The sequence below is a fragment of the Sorex araneus genome, chromosome 1 (genome assembly GCF_027595985.1).
Source record: "Sorex araneus isolate mSorAra2 chromosome 1, mSorAra2.pri, whole genome shotgun sequence".
Taxonomy (NCBI): domain Eukaryota; kingdom Metazoa; phylum Chordata; class Mammalia; order Eulipotyphla; family Soricidae; genus Sorex; species Sorex araneus.
Window position 1 is genome coordinate 188,129,888 of NC_073302.1, and position 17,865 is coordinate 188,147,752.

Genomic DNA, 17,865 nt, shown 5'->3' on the forward strand with positions numbered 1-17,865 from the left:
TTATGTTTAAATTATTCTTATATGTTATATACTATTTTGAGTACCTTATCTACTAATTAATTTGAAAATATGTGACACCAGTCAAAGCATTTAGTACATAAAATAAAACTAAATTTTGAAAGAAAACCAAGGGCCAGAGCAACATAGTACAGTAGATAAAGCTTGTGCCTTGTATTCACCCACCAGTGTCTGACCCCCACTACTCCATGTGATTCCTTGAACCCTGCAAGTTATGATCCTCAATCTCAGAGCCATAAGTAAGCCCTTCGACCCTCCAGGTGTGGCCCAGAAACCAAAAGCAAATGAATAAATAAATTTAAATAAATTTAAACAAACTGAATAACATTAAATCTGTGTTTGGTTAAAAAAGTAGAAAAATTGTTCAACAGAAACTAATTTGAATATATTAGAAAACATTGGTTGACATATAAACCATACAATTTTATTTCATATAAAGGTTATATTTATAATTATACATGAGCATATCTTACTTGATGTATCACATTGCATAGGAAAAATATTTCATACCAATTTCGGTTTTTTCCTTCATTTCTACATTCTTTTTTATTCTCGTTTAGCTGATACTCTCAAAGAATCTATTCTAATTCTAATTGCCTCTAAAACTGTGCCTGTACTGAAAAAACCTGGAAAACAGTGCATTGGATCAACTCTGTGTTTACTCTTCAAGCTATTTTAAAGTTCACACAAGAGCTAGTTGCAACACATTGCAATAGACAGGTTTTTCTTCAGAGGCTGATTACTTTTATTGATTAACACTACACTTGATTTACTAGCTTCTCTTGCTTAGAAGATGCCTAAAGTTCTCAGGAATAAGGATAAATTTGTTGAAAACATTTGCAAACTATGCCCATGAGAGCATAACAGAAAATTTTACTCTTCTGATTGAATAAAGACTACATGAGCAGTAATATGAACAATAAAAATTTCTGCTCAAAACATTGAATAGAAGACAAAGCTTAAACATGGTCTAGTTTTAAAAATAGATGGAGCAGTGATGCTTAAAGAACCGAAAAAAAATCCAGTATTTAAGATGTGCTAGGAAAAATAATTATGTAGACAAATTGCAGTTATTTTGTCTTTTTTGTAATTAGGCATATTTGTGGTTTCTGCCATTATCTTTTTTCACAAAGTTTTCTTTTTATATATTTAGAAGTAACTATGCATAAAGATAATGGAATCCAATGGATTTTTATGCATAACTCAAATCCTCAACTATATAATTACTATAAAGGAGAACCATGTCTCTGTTAGTTTCAGTACAGAAGCATATTTTGTTTTATAATATTAGAGTAATAGGCACAACACATAAACTCATTAAGATACATGAACAAACTTTATATCGAAGTAACGGTGTGTACAACTCAATAAATGTCGTCTTTAGGGGCCGGAGTGATAACACAGCGGGTAGGGCATTTGCCTTGCACGCGGCCGACCCGGGTTCGATCCCCGGCATCCCATATGGTCCCCCAAGCACCGCCAGGAGTAATTCCTGAGTGCAAAGCCAGGAGTAACCCCTGAGCATCGCTGGGTGTGACCCAAAAAGCAAAAAAAAAAAGTCATCTTTATTAAATAAGGGCATATCAATCTTGATACCCACATTCATTGTTCTCAGGGTTTTCTCCTGACTCTCCACTACGGCATCACTCCTGGCGAGATGGGGGGACTCCTATGTAGAATAGGGGGTTGAACCCTGTTTAGCTATTGCAAGGCAAATTCCTTTGAACTATCTCTCTGAACAACTCCCACCCTCCAACTACCACCACATCTGATACTATTAAAGTATCTATAAGATGGTATTTGTCTCTCATTTAACTTAGGATAATTGTAAATCAGTAAAATTTCACAATACAACAGAAATTTGCACAGATACTATATTCCAGGATGCTTCGATAGACAAAAGATCATTAGTAGATAGAATTAGAACAGAAATAGGGGGACAGACATAGAATGACTTTACTCATTTGTGAAAGATAAAATAACAAAATATGAGACTAACACTTAAGGACATTAGAGACAAGGGTCTGGAAGATTGCTCTGCGGTTTGGAAGCCTGCCTCATGTCCTCCGGGAAAAGGCAGTTGGAATGGAGAAGTGACCATTATGACAAAGATGTTTGGAGGGATCACTTGGGATGAGAGGTGTGTGCTGAAAGTAGACTAAGAACCAAACATGATAGCCTCTCGGTATCTGTGCAAACCATAATGCCCAAAAATAGAGAGAAAGAAGGAAGGTGGCTGTCACACAGAGTAAGAGTAGGAATCTGGATGAGGGTGGCTAGAAGGATACAGGACACACTGGTGGTGGAAAATGCACACTGGTGGCGGGATGGGTGTTCTATCATTCTATGACTTTAAGTCTATCATGAAAGCTTTGTAACTTGATCTCATGGTGACTCAATAAAATAAATTTAAAAAAATGATAATGCACAGGACCTTGACCCAAATATCATGTGAAAATTAATACTGGTAAATAATTATTTGTAAAAGAGTTTAGAAAGAAACCAGAAGGAAATGTTGAAAGAAGTTCTTGTACCTGGGAACAAAAAAAAAATGACATTACATCTTAAGCAAGTTACTGTTAATATTAAAAATATTACCTTGTTTTAGTTTTGTATATATCTGGCTCTTTTTCATATAAAAGGGAGGTAAGAATGTGGCTTAATGAACTGGATTGTAGGTTTTACATGCTCAGCTCAACCCCCAGAGCTGCATACTCTCCTGGCATTACAAGACTGACTGCCAAAAAATTTGCCAGAATGTTCTCTGAGTTCTGAGCATGGCCAGGCATGCCCCCGACAAAGATGTGTGTGTGCATGAATATGTGTGCCTATATATGTATATGTATATGTATATGTGTGTATTCATATATATATGAATATATATACAGATCTAAGTGTATTTATATATGTATAGATATAGATGATATAAATATAGTTGATTTGTGGTAATGTAATGCAGAAAAATGCTATCACTACAGTGTAGTGATAGGAAATTAGGAAAATAGGGAAATATATCTCCATAGCTCTTACTCATAAATTTTAAGACTGCATCTTCCAATTTTGAAGACTTAAAGACTTTTCTTTCTAAGCCAAATACATATTAAATAACATTTATTTTTCTGGGTCTTAAGATTTAAAAGATACTTCTTTTCAACTAAAAATTATTTTTCTTAAAATATATTTGTTTTCTACTGATATTAAATGTAACAAACTCTCTATGTTTCTATTTTATAATTCCAATGTGTATAACAGAAAGCATTTATGAATAAAGATATGTTAAGATATGCCACTGTCATCCCATTGCTCATCGATTTGCTCGAGCGGGCACCAGTAATGTCTCCATTGTGAGAGTTGTTGTTACTGTTTTTGGCATATAGAATACACTACGGGTAGCTTGCCAGGCTCTGCCGTGTGGGCCGGATACTCTCGGTAGCTTGCCGGGCTCTCTGAGAGGGATGGATGAATTGAACCCAGGTCTGCCATGTGCAAGGCAAATGCCCTACCCGCTATGCTATCACTCCAGCCCATTTAAATACATCAGCATATATTTTTAATAGTTCATGAATATGTATCTTATTATGTACTTAGTTTTTAGTCAACTTAATGATAGTATTAACTGATGTGTAATGGAGACAAGTCTATCAAAGTGGAATTGTTATTTAATAAAGTAATGAAGATTTGGGGCGTTGCAGACATAGAACACAGGTTAAAGCACTTGCTTGCATCCAGCTGACTCTACTTTGATCCTAATTTTGTCCCTTGTGTCCCGTCAGGATGGACTCTAGAGCACCGAAGGCAGAAGGAAACCTTGTGTGTTAGTAGATGTGGCCCCCAAACCAAAACAAACAAATAAAAAAAATATTTGTTTCTACTATACTTTTATGGTAAAATATTACCAAGTTTCTGAATAAAGAAATTTCTAACTAAAGCTCTCAATCATTTTTAATGTAAACAATAATTTTCAAACCTCTTCATTGCAATTCAGGGTTGTCCTTCTATCTTAGGGTGCACATACTCCCACACTCACTCAGAGTGGAGCATTGAAACATGCTAATTAACCTAGTGTGAACAGCTTCAAGATGCTAGAGGAAATCAAAGAAGTCAGAGAAAACCCACAGAGACATGGGGAGAATGTGCAAATATCAGTGTCATTTTCCTGGCCAGGAAAAAGATTATTTCTTTTTCATCAGCTGCATAATAATAATGCTGAAAGGAATTATGTTATTCAAGGAACCACTGTACATTCAAAGGAGGGGTGTGAGAGGCAACGATAATGCCATAAAAACATAGCTAAAAGAAACCTGTATTTTCAACCGCGGTTCACTATGTGTTCAATAAAAGTGTTTGAGTGCACTCCCTCTAGTGTTGGGTGGTCACGAGCCCCTTACCCACCCACCCCCAGCGGCTGCTGACAGACACAAGAAGGAGGGGACAGGGTCGCCAAGCTTGCTGGTTATCAGTTGCCATCTATTCCAATCTCTGTCCTGCCATTTGTACCATTCTCTCCGCACCTTTTCCAATCTCACTGAGCACCTCTTACCAGTCTCACACTGCCCCTCATTTCAGTCTCCTCCTTTCCCCCATGATAGTCTCTCTCTGTCTCCTGTCACACAATCTTAATGAAGAGCCCAACCTCCAAGTTTGGGTTAGCAGTTCCACCTAGGTCAGGTGGAGCAATCAACATACATAAAGCCTTTCCTTCCTAAGACAAAGATCTCATGCTGCTAGAACTGCTCAAGGGCAGAATTTTATCTAAGGGTGCATTTCTCTTTTCCTTAGCTCATAACCATTTAAACAGTCACCTTAAATTTACTTCTTAGTAATCATTCTAAGTCATTTTGTATGGAGACAGCAAGAGATATATTAAACTTAAAGGGTGGCTCTCTTGAGGACCTCTCACTATAGATCCCAAACTATCATGCTCAGGCAAGACTAGACCTTCTTAACCACATCCGAGTCCTTGTCCACTAGTTTCTCTTTGGTCATGATAGAATTTGTCCATAACTGTGCTCTTATTTTTTAATTTATTTTCTTTTTTCTTTTTTTATTAAATTAAATTTTATTGAATCACCGTGAGATAGTTACAAGTTTCATGTTTAGGTTACAATCTCACAATGATCAAACACCCATCCATCCACCAGTGCACATTCCCAACCACCAATATCCTGGGTATACCTGCCCTCTCCCACCCTCCCCCTGCCTCCATGGCAGACAATATTCCCCATACTCTCTCTCTACTTTGGAGCATTATAGCTTGTAACACAGACACTGAGAGGTCATCAAGCTTGGTCCATTACCTACTTTTGGCATGCATCTGCAATCCTAACTGGTTCCTCCAGCCATCATTTTCTTAGTGATCCCCTCTCTATTCCATCTGCCTACTCCCCTCTGCTCATGAAGCAGTCGTCCAGCTATGGGGCAATCCCCCTGGCCCTTGTATCTACTGTCCTTGGGTATCAGCCTCATGTGATGCTACCCTACACTCCACAAATGAGTGCAGTCCCTTTATGTCTGTCCCTCTGTTTCTGACTCATTTCACTTAACATGATACTCTCCATGTTTACTATTTTAAAGCAAATTTCATGACTTCATCTCTCCTAACAGTTGCACAGTATTCCACTGTGAAGATGTACCAAAGTTTCTTTATCAGTCATCTGTTTTAGGGCACTCAGGATATTTCCAGATTTGGGCTATTGTAAACAGTGCTGCAATGAATATATTGGGACAGATGTCATTTTTACTGTGCTCTTTTGCGTCCTCGGGATATATTCCCAGAAGTGCTATTGTGGGGTCATATGGAAGCTCAATTTCTAGTTTTTGAAGGACTGTCCATATTGTTTTCCAGAAAGGCTGGACCAGTCGGCATTCCCACCAACAATGAAGGAGCGTCCCTTTTTTCCCCACATCCTCACCAGCACTGGGTGCTTTTGTTCTTTTGAATGTGTGCCAGTCTATGTGGTGTGAGATGATATCTCATTGTTGTTTTGACTTGCATCTCCCTGATGACTAGGGATGTGGAGCATTTTTTCATGTGCCTTTTGGCCATTTGTATTCCACGAATAGCTAAAGGAATCCTTGGAAAAAAGAAATGGGTGCCATCACCTTCCCCAACTTCAAACTCTACTACAAAGCAGTAGTTATTAAAACAGCATGGTATTGGGCTAGAAACAGACCTGAAGACTAATGGAACAGAGTTGAATATCCTGTCACAGGCCCCCAAATATATGGCCACTTAATCTTTGACAAAGGTTCAAGAAATGCAAAAATGGAACAAAGAAAGACTCTTCAACAAGTGGTGCTGGGAAAACTAGATAGCTACCTGCAAAAAAAAAAAAAAATGAACTCTGACCTCTGTCTAATGACAGGCACAAAAGTCAGATCGAAGTGGATTAAAGACCTCAATATCAGACATGAATCTATAAGGTTCATAGAAGAAAATGTAGGCAGAACTCTCCATAACATTAAAGCTAAAAGTATCTTTGAGGATGAAACAGCACTGACCATGCAAGTGGAAGCAAACATAAACAAATGGGACTACATCAAACTAAGAAACTTCTGCACTTCAAAAGAAACAGTGGCAAAAATACAGAAAGAGCCCACATAATGGGAAAGAATATTTACCCAATACCCATCTGATAAGGGATTAATATCCAGGATATACAAGACACTTGTAGAATTATATAAGAATAAAACCTCCAACCCCATCAAAAAATGGGGAGAAGAAATGAACAGAAGTTTCCTCAAAAAAGACTGTGCTCTTAACTTATGATTTTTATGGCACTTGTCCTGTCCCATTTAGATGCCAGGATGGCTTATACCATGCTCTGAGTTCTTTAAATCCTTTTGTTGGGGTCCTCCTTTTGGGGTTCTAGGAACTAAGGCCAACTGAGGCTCAAGTCAAATGAATATGACCAATGCTCAGGAGTAAATATTATTCAGAGTCAATTAACTCACAAGTTAGGAAAGCCAAAATTTTAACTGTCTTCTTGTGTCTATACAAAAAGGAAACTGCTCTAATTTAAACTATGCAGCAAAGGACTGAAGGAAACAATAGAAGCAATATTTCATTAACAAATACAAAACCCAGAGTCCTTAGAAGGATCAGACCTTACAAGCCACAGGGTCTGATTTGGGGTTATAAGTGGTTAACAGATAGGGAAAACAGAGCGCAAAGGGTAGTTTAAAGATGAATACCGAGAAAATGAGAGGGCTTCAGGAACAACGATAGGTGTTACACACTAAACCTAAGCTCAGTGTGGTGGAGGAGAAAGGACAAACCAATGTTATACTACAGTACCCCACATTTGTGACTATGGAAAGGAAGAATTAAAGGGACCATATATCTCATAAGACTTCGATGACGATAATAGGAAAAAAGGTGTTCCAAATATAACAAAATGGATATAACAAATATAACAATATAACAAAATGGATAACAAAATATAGCAAAATGGAACCACATGCTTATTAAACATTATTCTTTTGATATCTGCCTATAATAATCCCCAACCTATAAGCTTCTATCACAGATTCCCTTTAACAATGCCTTCAGTACTATTTTTAACAATATTGTAAGTCATGGTGCCTAAGTAAAAATTGGGGGAATTTATTCAAAATATGCTATACTTAAAATTATTAAAATGCTAAATGTACGTTGTATTTATTTGTTGAAAATAAATTAACTTATGAAGATTAGAAAAGGTGTATTTATACTCTAAATGTAATCATGGGTTGATCTATGGGAAAATTGAGAGACAGTACAGAGGTTAAGGTGCCTGCCTTGTGTGAGGACCGCCCTGGTTTGCTCACTAGCATTGCACATGGTCCCCAGGGCACTGCCTGGGGTTGGTCCTGAGCACAAACCCAGAAATACACTTTGAACACTACAAAGAAACTACAAAGAAAAAATATTTTATTATTTATAAATTATAAATAGTCAAATTTACTAGGATCTTCTTAGTTAATAAAAATTGAATCTTTATTAAATAAATTTATTTTATATTAGAAGATTCTGAATAAGTAATATCAGAAGAAAGTACTATGGTGTCATAAAACTAAATTAGGTGCTAAAAATGATAAATTAGGGATAGAGGGAAAGAAAGATTGCCTGCAGTAAGTTGATCCTGCCCAAATATCCACCATGAAACAAAATAAAAGATTTTTCCTGTAAACACTGGTACTACACTTGCTGTATGGCTAATAATTTTCAGTTGTTCTATATACACATTAATGCATCATAAAAAGGATGATGATAAAGAGTATTTCCAGGCAGAAATATTAGTCATTGCATTTAAAGTATTAAATACAAGGAGTTTCAGGATGATTTTAAAATATAAAATTGACTACTAGAGATTTATAAATGATTTTAAGTGTGTCAGAGCAAACATAACTAGAAGATAGTTCTTGTAAATTCAATAGTGTAATATTTCCCAATTGTAGCTATGCCATTTTAAGTTAACTAATAATAATTTGGAAAATCTTTGTTGACAAAGATTCAAAAAATATCACCTGCCTAACATACTTCCAGATTATGTAGTCATCTTCTTAGTGTATATCCTTGCTTTTCAGCAGCTATAAATAGTTCAGAAAACAAAAAGTATTGAGAAGATTTCTAATTTTTCCTTTACTAAAAATGCAACATTTACTTTTCATTTTCTTTTCAGTAACATTTTGTTATAAAATCACGAATCACGAAATACCGTTGATCGTCAATTTCTGTAACAGTCTCAGTAATCTCTCCATTCGTCCTTTCCCTGAGATTTTAGAAACCTCTTCTACTAGGCCTTCCCAACAATGCCACATTGGAGGCTATTTCAGGGTCAGGGAAATGATACCAGCTTGTCACTGGCTTTGGCATATGAATACGCCATGGGAAGCTTGTGAGGCTCTTCCATGTGGGCAGGAAACTCTCAGTAGCTTGCCAGTTTCTCCCAGAGGGTGAAGTAGGTTATAAGATATCGCTTCTGGGAGCTTGCTTTTAAGTCTCTGGATGTTGGCCTTTGATGGGATTACACACACCTTGGTTCCTCTGCTGGTAACTTCATGCGTGAGGCTTGTCCAAAGTTGTGGAGAGTGGCCTTGAGCAAGGTTCTGGTGGTCTTCGGCTGCCGGGAGCTCTGCTTGGGGTGGGGAGGGAATAAAATAGGAAATGTAAAGTTCAAGCATAATAGAAGCTGGTTATTAGATTATCCATATAACTTTCTATTTCCCAAATAATCATTATTTATAATTATATTTTGCTTCCAAAATGATAATTATTAAACTAATTTAACAGAATACTAACCAGTAGAATAAATTTAGGCAACTGTATTTTGACAGCAATTTATTCAAACATATCATTGATTCATCATAGCAAGAATATTTTCTATCATTTTTCTAATGGGGGGAGAGAGAATGCGTAGAGCTTAGTAGTCAAGAATGTGAAATTCTTCTGCTGAAGATGTAATGGAGAATGTCAGTTTTTGCTTACTGCTCCACTGATTCAGGTTCCATCCCCAAAACCTCATCTGGTTCTCCAAAGCCCACTTGGTTTAATTCCAAAACATAGGTCCAGAATTAATGCCTGAGAACTTCCAAGTGTGACACCCTCCCAAAATCAATTTTAGACATATTTTTTATTTATTACATTGTGAAACACTGAAAAACTCTCAAAGCAATATTAAACTAGTTATAAAATTTCTCTTAGAAAATACTATTTATTTTGTTTTTTTTTATTATTTATTGAATCACCATGTGCAAAATTACAAAGCTTTCAGGTTTAAGTCTCAGTCATACAATGCTCGAACACCCATCCCTTCAGCAGTGCACATATTCCACCACCAAGAATCACAGTATACCTCCTTCTACCGCCCACCTCCCCAGCCCACCACCCAGCCTGTGTAACTGATAAATTTCACTTTACTTTCACTTTACTTTGATTATATTTAATATTTCAATAAAAAACTCACTATAATTGTTTGGAGATACTCCCCCCCAAAGTCGGACCTGCTGAAAAGAAAGCATTTGATAATTTGTTTTCCATTGCTGAAAATGAAGAAATATGAGGTCTAGGGGCCGCACCAATGGCTGCACGGTTTTGGATTTCTGTATTTTAGTACTTTAGTAACTAAGTCCAAAGAAATTTCTGCCAGAAATTGCATCATTGCAAGCTTGTACCTCTCTTCTACTTTACAGATTCCACATATGAGTGCAATCTTTCTATATCTGTCTCTTACTTTCTGAGTCATTTTACTCAACATGATACTTTCCATGTTGATCCATTTACATGCAAATTTCATGACTTCATGTTTTCTGACAGCTGCATAGTATTCAATTGTGTAGATGTATCAGAGTTTCTTTAACCAGTCATCTGTTTTGGGGCACTCTGTTCAGATTGTGGCTATTGTAAACAGTGCTGCAATGAACATACAAATGCAGATGTCATTTCTACTATAACTTTTTGCCTCTGAGGGATATATTCCCAGGAGTGGTGTTGCTGGGTCAAATGGAAGCTCAGTTTCTAATTTTTTGAGAATCATTCATTTTGTTTTCCAAAAGGGTTGAACCAGTCGGCATTCCCACCAGCAGTAAGGAGAGCCCCCTTCTCCCCACATTCACGCTAACACTGGTTGTTTTTGTTATGTGGGATATTGGCCAGTCTCTGTGATGTGAGATGATATCTCATAGTTGTTTTGATCTGCATCTCCCTGAAGATTAGTGATGTAGAACATTTTCTCATGTGCCTCTGAGCCATTCGGATTTCTTCTTTGGGAAAGTTTCTGTTCATTTCATCACCCCATTTTTTGGTTGGGTCAGCAGGTTTTTTTTGTGGAATTCAGCCAGTGAGTTGTATATCCTTAATATCAACCTTTGTGAGATGGGTACTGCGCTGCATAAATATCCTTTCCCATTCTGTAGTCTGTCTTTGTATTTTGGTCACTGTTTCTTTTGAGGTGCAGAATCTTCATAGTTTGAGATAATCCTATTTATTTATCTCTGTTTTTACTTGCTTGGCAAGTAGCATGTCATCTTTGAAGATACGGTTGGCTTCAATGTCTTGGACAGTTTTGTCTGCCTTGTCTTCACTGTACCTTAGGGATTCTGGTCTGATGTTGAGGTCTTTAATTCATTTTAATCTGACTTTTGTACATAGTTATAGGTGGAGTTTTTTTTTTCATGCAGCTGTCCAGTTTTGCCAGCACAATTTGTTAAACATGTTTTCCTTGCTCTGCTTCACATTTCTTGCTCCCTTATTAAAGATTAGATGATCATATATTTGGGGGTGTGTGTCAGAGTATTCAACACTATTCCATTGGAATGCATCTCTGCCTTTGTTCCAGTACTATGCTGTTTTAATTACTACTGCTTTATAGTAGAGTTTGAAGTTGGGGAGGTTGATTCCTTTCATTTTCTTTTTCCCAAGAATTGCTTTAGCTATTCGTGGGGGCTTATTTTTCTATATAAATTTCAGGAGTGCTTGCTCCATTTCTTTGAAGAATGTCAAGGGTATCCTTATAGGGATCACATTGAATTTGTACAATGCTTTGTGGAGTATTGCCATTTTGATAATATTAATTCTTCCAATCAATGAGCAGGGGATATCTTTCCATTTCCTCGTCTCCTCTTTTATTTCCTGAAGTAGCATTTTGTAATTTTCATTATAAAGTCCTTTACCTCCTTATTTAAGCAGATTCTGAGGTACTTGATTTTTTGAGGCACAATTGTGAAGGGGATTGCTTTTATCTTGTCGCTTTCTTCTCTCTCATTATTTGCATATAGGAGAGCCATGGACTTTTGGGTAATAATTTTATAGCCTGCAACTCTATTGTTTCTAGGAGTTTCTTGGTCGGGTTTTTAGGGTTCTCTAAGTATAGTATCATATCATCTGCAAATAGTGAGAGCTTTATTTCTTCCTTTCCTACCTGAATCCCCTTAATATCTTTTTCTTGCCTAATCACTATTTTAAGTACTTCCAGTACTATATTGTACAGAAGTGGAGAGAGTGGACATGCTTATCTCATTCCTGTTCTTAGAGGGGAGGCTCTTAGTTTTTCCCATTGAGGAAGATACTTGCCATAGGCTTGTAGTAGATGGCTTTGACTATATTGAGGAAAGTCCCTTCTATACACATTTTGGCCAGAGTTTTCATCATAAATGGGTGCTTGATCTTGTTAAATGCTTTCTCTGCATCTATTGATATGATCATATGCTTCTTATCTTTTCTTTTGTTGATATGATGGATTATGTTGATTGATTTTTAGATGTTAAACCATCCTTTCATTCCCGGGATGAATCACACTTGGTTGTGTTGTATGACCTTTTTGATATTGAATTCTATTTGGTAATATTTTGTTGAGAAACTTCGCATCTGTGTTCGTCAAGGATATTGGCCAGTAGTTTTCTTTTTTTCTGGTGTCTTTGTTTGGTTTTGGTATTAGGGAGATATGAGCCTCAGAGAAACTGTTTGAGAGGGTTTCTGTTTCTTCAATTTCCTGGAAAAGCTTGAGAATAACTAGCAATAGGTCCTCTTTAAATGTTTGGAAGAATTCGCTAGTGAATCCATCTGGACCTCGGCTTTTGTTTTTGGGAAGACTTTTGATTAGTTTCAATTTCCTTGATATTTATAGGACTATTCAGGTACTCCACGTCTTCTTGGTTCAGCCTTGGGAGATTATAGGAATCCACAAGTTTGTCCATTTCTTCTAGGTTCTCTTGTTTTTTGTGTCATACAGATTATCAAAGTAGTTGATGATCTTTTGAATTCCTTTGGTTTCTGTTGTGATGTCCCCCTTTTCATTTTTGATTTGGCTTATAAGGGTTCTCTCTCTTTCTTTGTGAGTCTTGCTAGTGGTTTATCAATCTTGTTTATTTTCTCAAAGAACCAGCTCTTGATTTCATTGATCTTTTGGATTGTCTTTTGGTTTCCATGTCGATAATTTCTGCTCTAAGTTTTACTATGTCTTTCTTTATGCCTGGCTTGGGCTCACTTGTTTGTTCCTTTTCTAAGGTCTTGCTGTGAAGTCAAGTTATTTATGTGGGCCTTTCTTCCTTCCTAAGATATGCTTGCAGAGCTATAGATTTTCCTCTTAATATGGCTTTAGCTGCGTCCCACAGGTTCTGGTAGCTCGTGTCTTTATTCTCCTTTGTTTCCAGGTACCTTTTGATTTCCTTCCTTGATTTTCTTCCTGACCCACTCATTGTTCAACATTGAGTTGTTTAATTTCCATTGTTTGATTTGGTTTTCTGCATCTGTCCATGATTAACTTTTTTCTTTAGTACATCATGGCCTGAAAAGATAGGTGGCACAAAGTCTATCATGTTGATTCTGTTGAGGTATGTTGTGTGGCCCAGCGCATGGTCTATTCTGAAAAATATTTCATGTGCACTGGAAAATAATGTGTATTCCTTTTTTGGGGATATAAAACCCTGTATAGATCCATTAGCCTTCTCTCTTCTATGTCTTCCTTCAAAGACAGTATTTCCTTGGTGAGTTTTTATCTTCTTGATCTGTCCAGAGGTGATAGGGCGTTGTTGAAGTCTCCAACTACTATTGTGTTGCTCACAATTTCCTTCTCAAGTTCTGTTAGCAGCTTTTGTTTGCATTTAGCTGATCCCTCATTGGGTGCATACACGTTTAGGAGTGTGATTTCTTCCTGCTGTTATATATCCCTTGATTAATAAAAAGTGGCCCTCACTGTCCCTTCTAATCTTTTCAACCTGAAGTCTATGTGTCCCTTCTAATCTTTTCAACCTGAAGTCTATGTTGTCCTATACTCCTATGGCCACCCCAGCTTTTTTGAGGCATTTGTTTGCTTGCAGGATTGTTTTCCATCCTTTGACTTTGAGTCTGTGTTTGTTCTGGCTATTCAGATGTGTTTCTTGCTGAATGTTGGGTTCAGTCTCTGAATCCGTTTTGCCACTTTGTGTCTCAATTGGTGAATTAAGACCATTGACATTGAGAGAGATTATTGTCATGGGGTTTTGTGCCATCTTTCTGTAAGGGTTTATTGTGCTTGTAGGAGTATTTCTTGTCTTACTGTAGCCCCTTTAGTCCTTCTTTTAGGTTTGATTTAGAGTCTATGAAGTTCCTGAGTTGTTGTTTATCCGCAAAATAGTGTATCATTCCTTCAAGTTTGAATGAGAGTTTGGCTGGATAAAGTATTCTTGGTGAAGCATTCATTTCATTAAGTTTTGTCACTATATCCCACCATTGCCTTCAGGCTTGGAGGGTTTCCTCTGATAGGTCTTCTGTGAATCTAAAGGGTGCTCCTTTGAATGTGATTTCCTTCTTCAACCTTGCTGCTTGCAGTATTGTCTCTCTATCCATTACATCCATTATCCTATGATGTGTCTTGGAGTTTTTCTCTTAGGGTCAAATTTAGCTGGTACCGTTCTGGCTCCTTGAATCTGAATTTCTGCATTTTCCAGCTCTGGGAACTTTTTCAGCAATGATTGTTTTGACTGTTGCTTTTTCATTGGGGTTGGACCCCTGTGCTTCTGGTACTTCAATGATTCTAATGCTCTTCCTTTTGAAATCATCCCCTAGGACTCTGATTCTCCTTAGAGCTATTTTGAGGTCTCTCCCCATTGATTGTTTTTGCCTGTAGGCTTTCTGCAGCTCATCTTGGAGCTCACTGATTCTCTCTTTAGCTGTACCCATTGTATTGTTGAGGGCACCCACTGAGTTCTTTTAATTCATATAGCAAACCCTTTATTTGTGACATTTCCTTTTGTAGGTTTTTTTTTATTTCTGCTCTCATTTCTTCTCGTAATTTCTCGGCTGTCTGTTGTATTGTTTCTATCAGGTCCTCCTTTAACTTCTCAATCTTTCCATTGCATTGATTGAACATCTTTAGGATTTCAATTCTTTATCGGAGTGCTCAAGTTTGTAGGGAATGTCTATGGAGGCATCTGGACTCCTTTTATCGTCCTCTCCTTGTGGTGGGGATTTGCGCTGTTTCTTCATATTGTTATGGTGGTATGGGAGAGGGACCTTCAAATTCACCTCTGGTTGCGAAAAAGGATTCTGAATGGGCTTGGTCAGTGGTGGTCAATTTCTCCTGTACCCCCTCTAGAATATGTTCATCTCTGATGTCCCTCTATTCTTCATGTGAGGCTTCAATGATGCTTTTTAAAAATGGGTTCCTTTAGCTTTGGCTTGAAGAGCTTCTTATATTCATTGGTACTCTTGAAAATTGGAATTAGCTAGCAACCTCAGGAGGGGCCAAGTCCACTTCTGTTGAGGCCACGCCCACTACCGCAGGGAGGGAGCCAACCCGCGTTGGGGCGCTGGAGGGTGGTGAGGGGCTAGATTGGCGGTGCTCAGGCATTGTGGGAGTCAGGGTCCGACAGGAGACAGCCTGGGGGGAGGTGGGAGGTGCAGGCGCAGAGGAGATGGAAACGTTTCAGTACACTAACCTGCAAGAGGGAGCGAACCGGCATTGTGGTGCTGGAAGGTGGCGAGCGGCTATCTTTTGTTTGTTTTTGCTTTTTGCTCTGCTTTTTGCTCTGCTCAGGGTTTTCTCCTGGTTCTGTACTCTGGATTCACTCCTGGTTGTGCTCAGAGGACCAAATGGGTTCCAGGGATCAAACCCACATTGGCTGTATGAAAGACAAATGTCATAGCTACTGTACTATCACTCCAGCCCCCGAAACAATATTTCTTAATTTTATTTATAAGTCTAAGCTGTAATGATATTCTTGTTTCCTTTGTTTCTGTACACAACTTTATCTTTTTTCAAGTTAAGCTTTAAAAGGAAGATGGGTAGCATGTTACTCTTCATACTCAGAAAATGATGAGGTTTTGTAAAATCCTCATCATTTTTTACAATTTAAAAATCTTCAAATCTACTTTAGGTGGTATTTTTGTTTTGATTCCACGTGTCTTTTAAGATTTTATCCAATATAGCAGAAAATTGCATAACTTTGTCTTCCCATATAGTCACTTAGTAGTCCATTGTGTGTACTTACCAAAGACCCTACCCTGTCATCTGTTCTTACATGCCTCACACTTAGGTTGTTTCCAGCTTTGTGTGTGCCTGTGTGTCTGTGCATGTGTGTCTGTGAATACTGCTGCAATGTAAATTGCTGTAGAAGTACTTGGTATTAGGTTCAACAAGCAATTAAAAGTCAATTTTGCCTCTGCTTTACTACCACTTACCTGTCTTCTAATGAAACTTTGATGGTAAGAAGAATGGAAAAGGTAGTCTACATAACTGATTAAATTTTCAAGATCACAAACCAGCTGAAATAGAGGATAAGAGAGAAGAGAGTTTCTTATTTGAAGTATTATGTTATTCATGGTTTTCAATGAGTTAAACAAGAATTACAATGCATTAATGCATCGTAATTATGCTAATGACTAGTACATATGGAAAAAAGGATAGATCCTCTAAACCCAGAAACTTCCATAAAGTAAACACAAGGGGGTTCTCTTATTCTAAAATTAATTACTTTATGACTTTAGCAATTTATCATTTATACCTTCAATTTTCACAAATCTTTACTAGAGCTCTTATATAGTTAGATGTAACATATTCTGACTGTGCATTCTTATTACTGCATTTACTTTTCATTACCACAAAGTAACTGGCAGATCATCGATCAGAGAGCATAGCACATTCAACGCTTATGCCATAGCTCTGTGTGAGAGCAATTAAATTCCTACTCTCACTAAACCATCTCATTTGTTTGGTAAAAAAACATGAAACATTTGATGATTTTATCAATTTTCTCTGTTTTCTTTTAAGTTGCCTGAATATATTAGGTATTAAATACAAAATTTATTCAATTTAATTTACCTCCTTCCTCCTAATACCAGTGTCTGAAAGTTCAACTTTCAAAGCAACAAAGAAATAATTTTATCTATATTGTAAAAGCTAATTTGGAATATTCACATTATCTCTAAAAATAGCTTTCCCAATTCATAAGATAATAAATATAAAAATAAATAATAAGTCTTTCCCTCACTGAGCTTCCCAGCCGTAGGTGCCCGTCATGGCCCCCGGATCCCATCTCCAGCCAGTGATCAGTGGCCAAAGGGGGCGTGGCCTATTTGGTAGCAGGCGTGGCCCTGCTTCAGTGGGCGTGGTCACCCGAGCGGCAGCCGCTCATTGGGCCTCAGCTATTTTCCCCTGTTCTAATGTACTTGACAGACGTCGCAATTCCCATTAACTAACTTTGTGGAGATCTCCCCAGTTACCTCAAACACAAAAGGCTAAATTAACCACTAGCCTACTCTAATTGCACCAAAATATCGAAAACTCACGAAAAGAGAGATTATCTCTAGTGAACTGGAAAGTCCCACCTCCAAACAACTGTGACAGCAAGAAGAAACAGCGCAAATCCCCACAGCAAGGAGAGGACGAAGAAAAGAGTCCAGAAGCCTCAGCAGGGGTTTCCCACAAATGTGATCTCTCTGATAAAGAACTCAGAGAAGAAATTCTGAGAATGCTCATCGAACTTAAAGAAACAGTGGAGCAGTCAGCGAAGAAATTACGGGAAAAAATACGAAAGCTACATTCAGAAATGTCACGAATAAAAGACACTGTAGACGAAATAAAAAACACAGTTGGAGCCCTCAACAGTAGAATGGCTACAGCTGAAGAGAGAATTAGTGAGCTTGAAGATGAGCAACAGAAAGCCCACAGGCTACAACAGACAATTGGAAAAGATCTTAAAATAGCTCTAAGGTTAATTAGAGACCTAGGGTATGATGCCAAGAGGAATAACATAAGAATCATTGGAGTTCCAGAAGGACAGGGAGGCAACCCTAACGAGAAAGCCACAGTTAAAGAAATCATTGCTGAAAAGTTCCCAGAGCTGGATAATGCAGATGTTAAGATCATAGGAGCCAGAATGGTGCCAGCT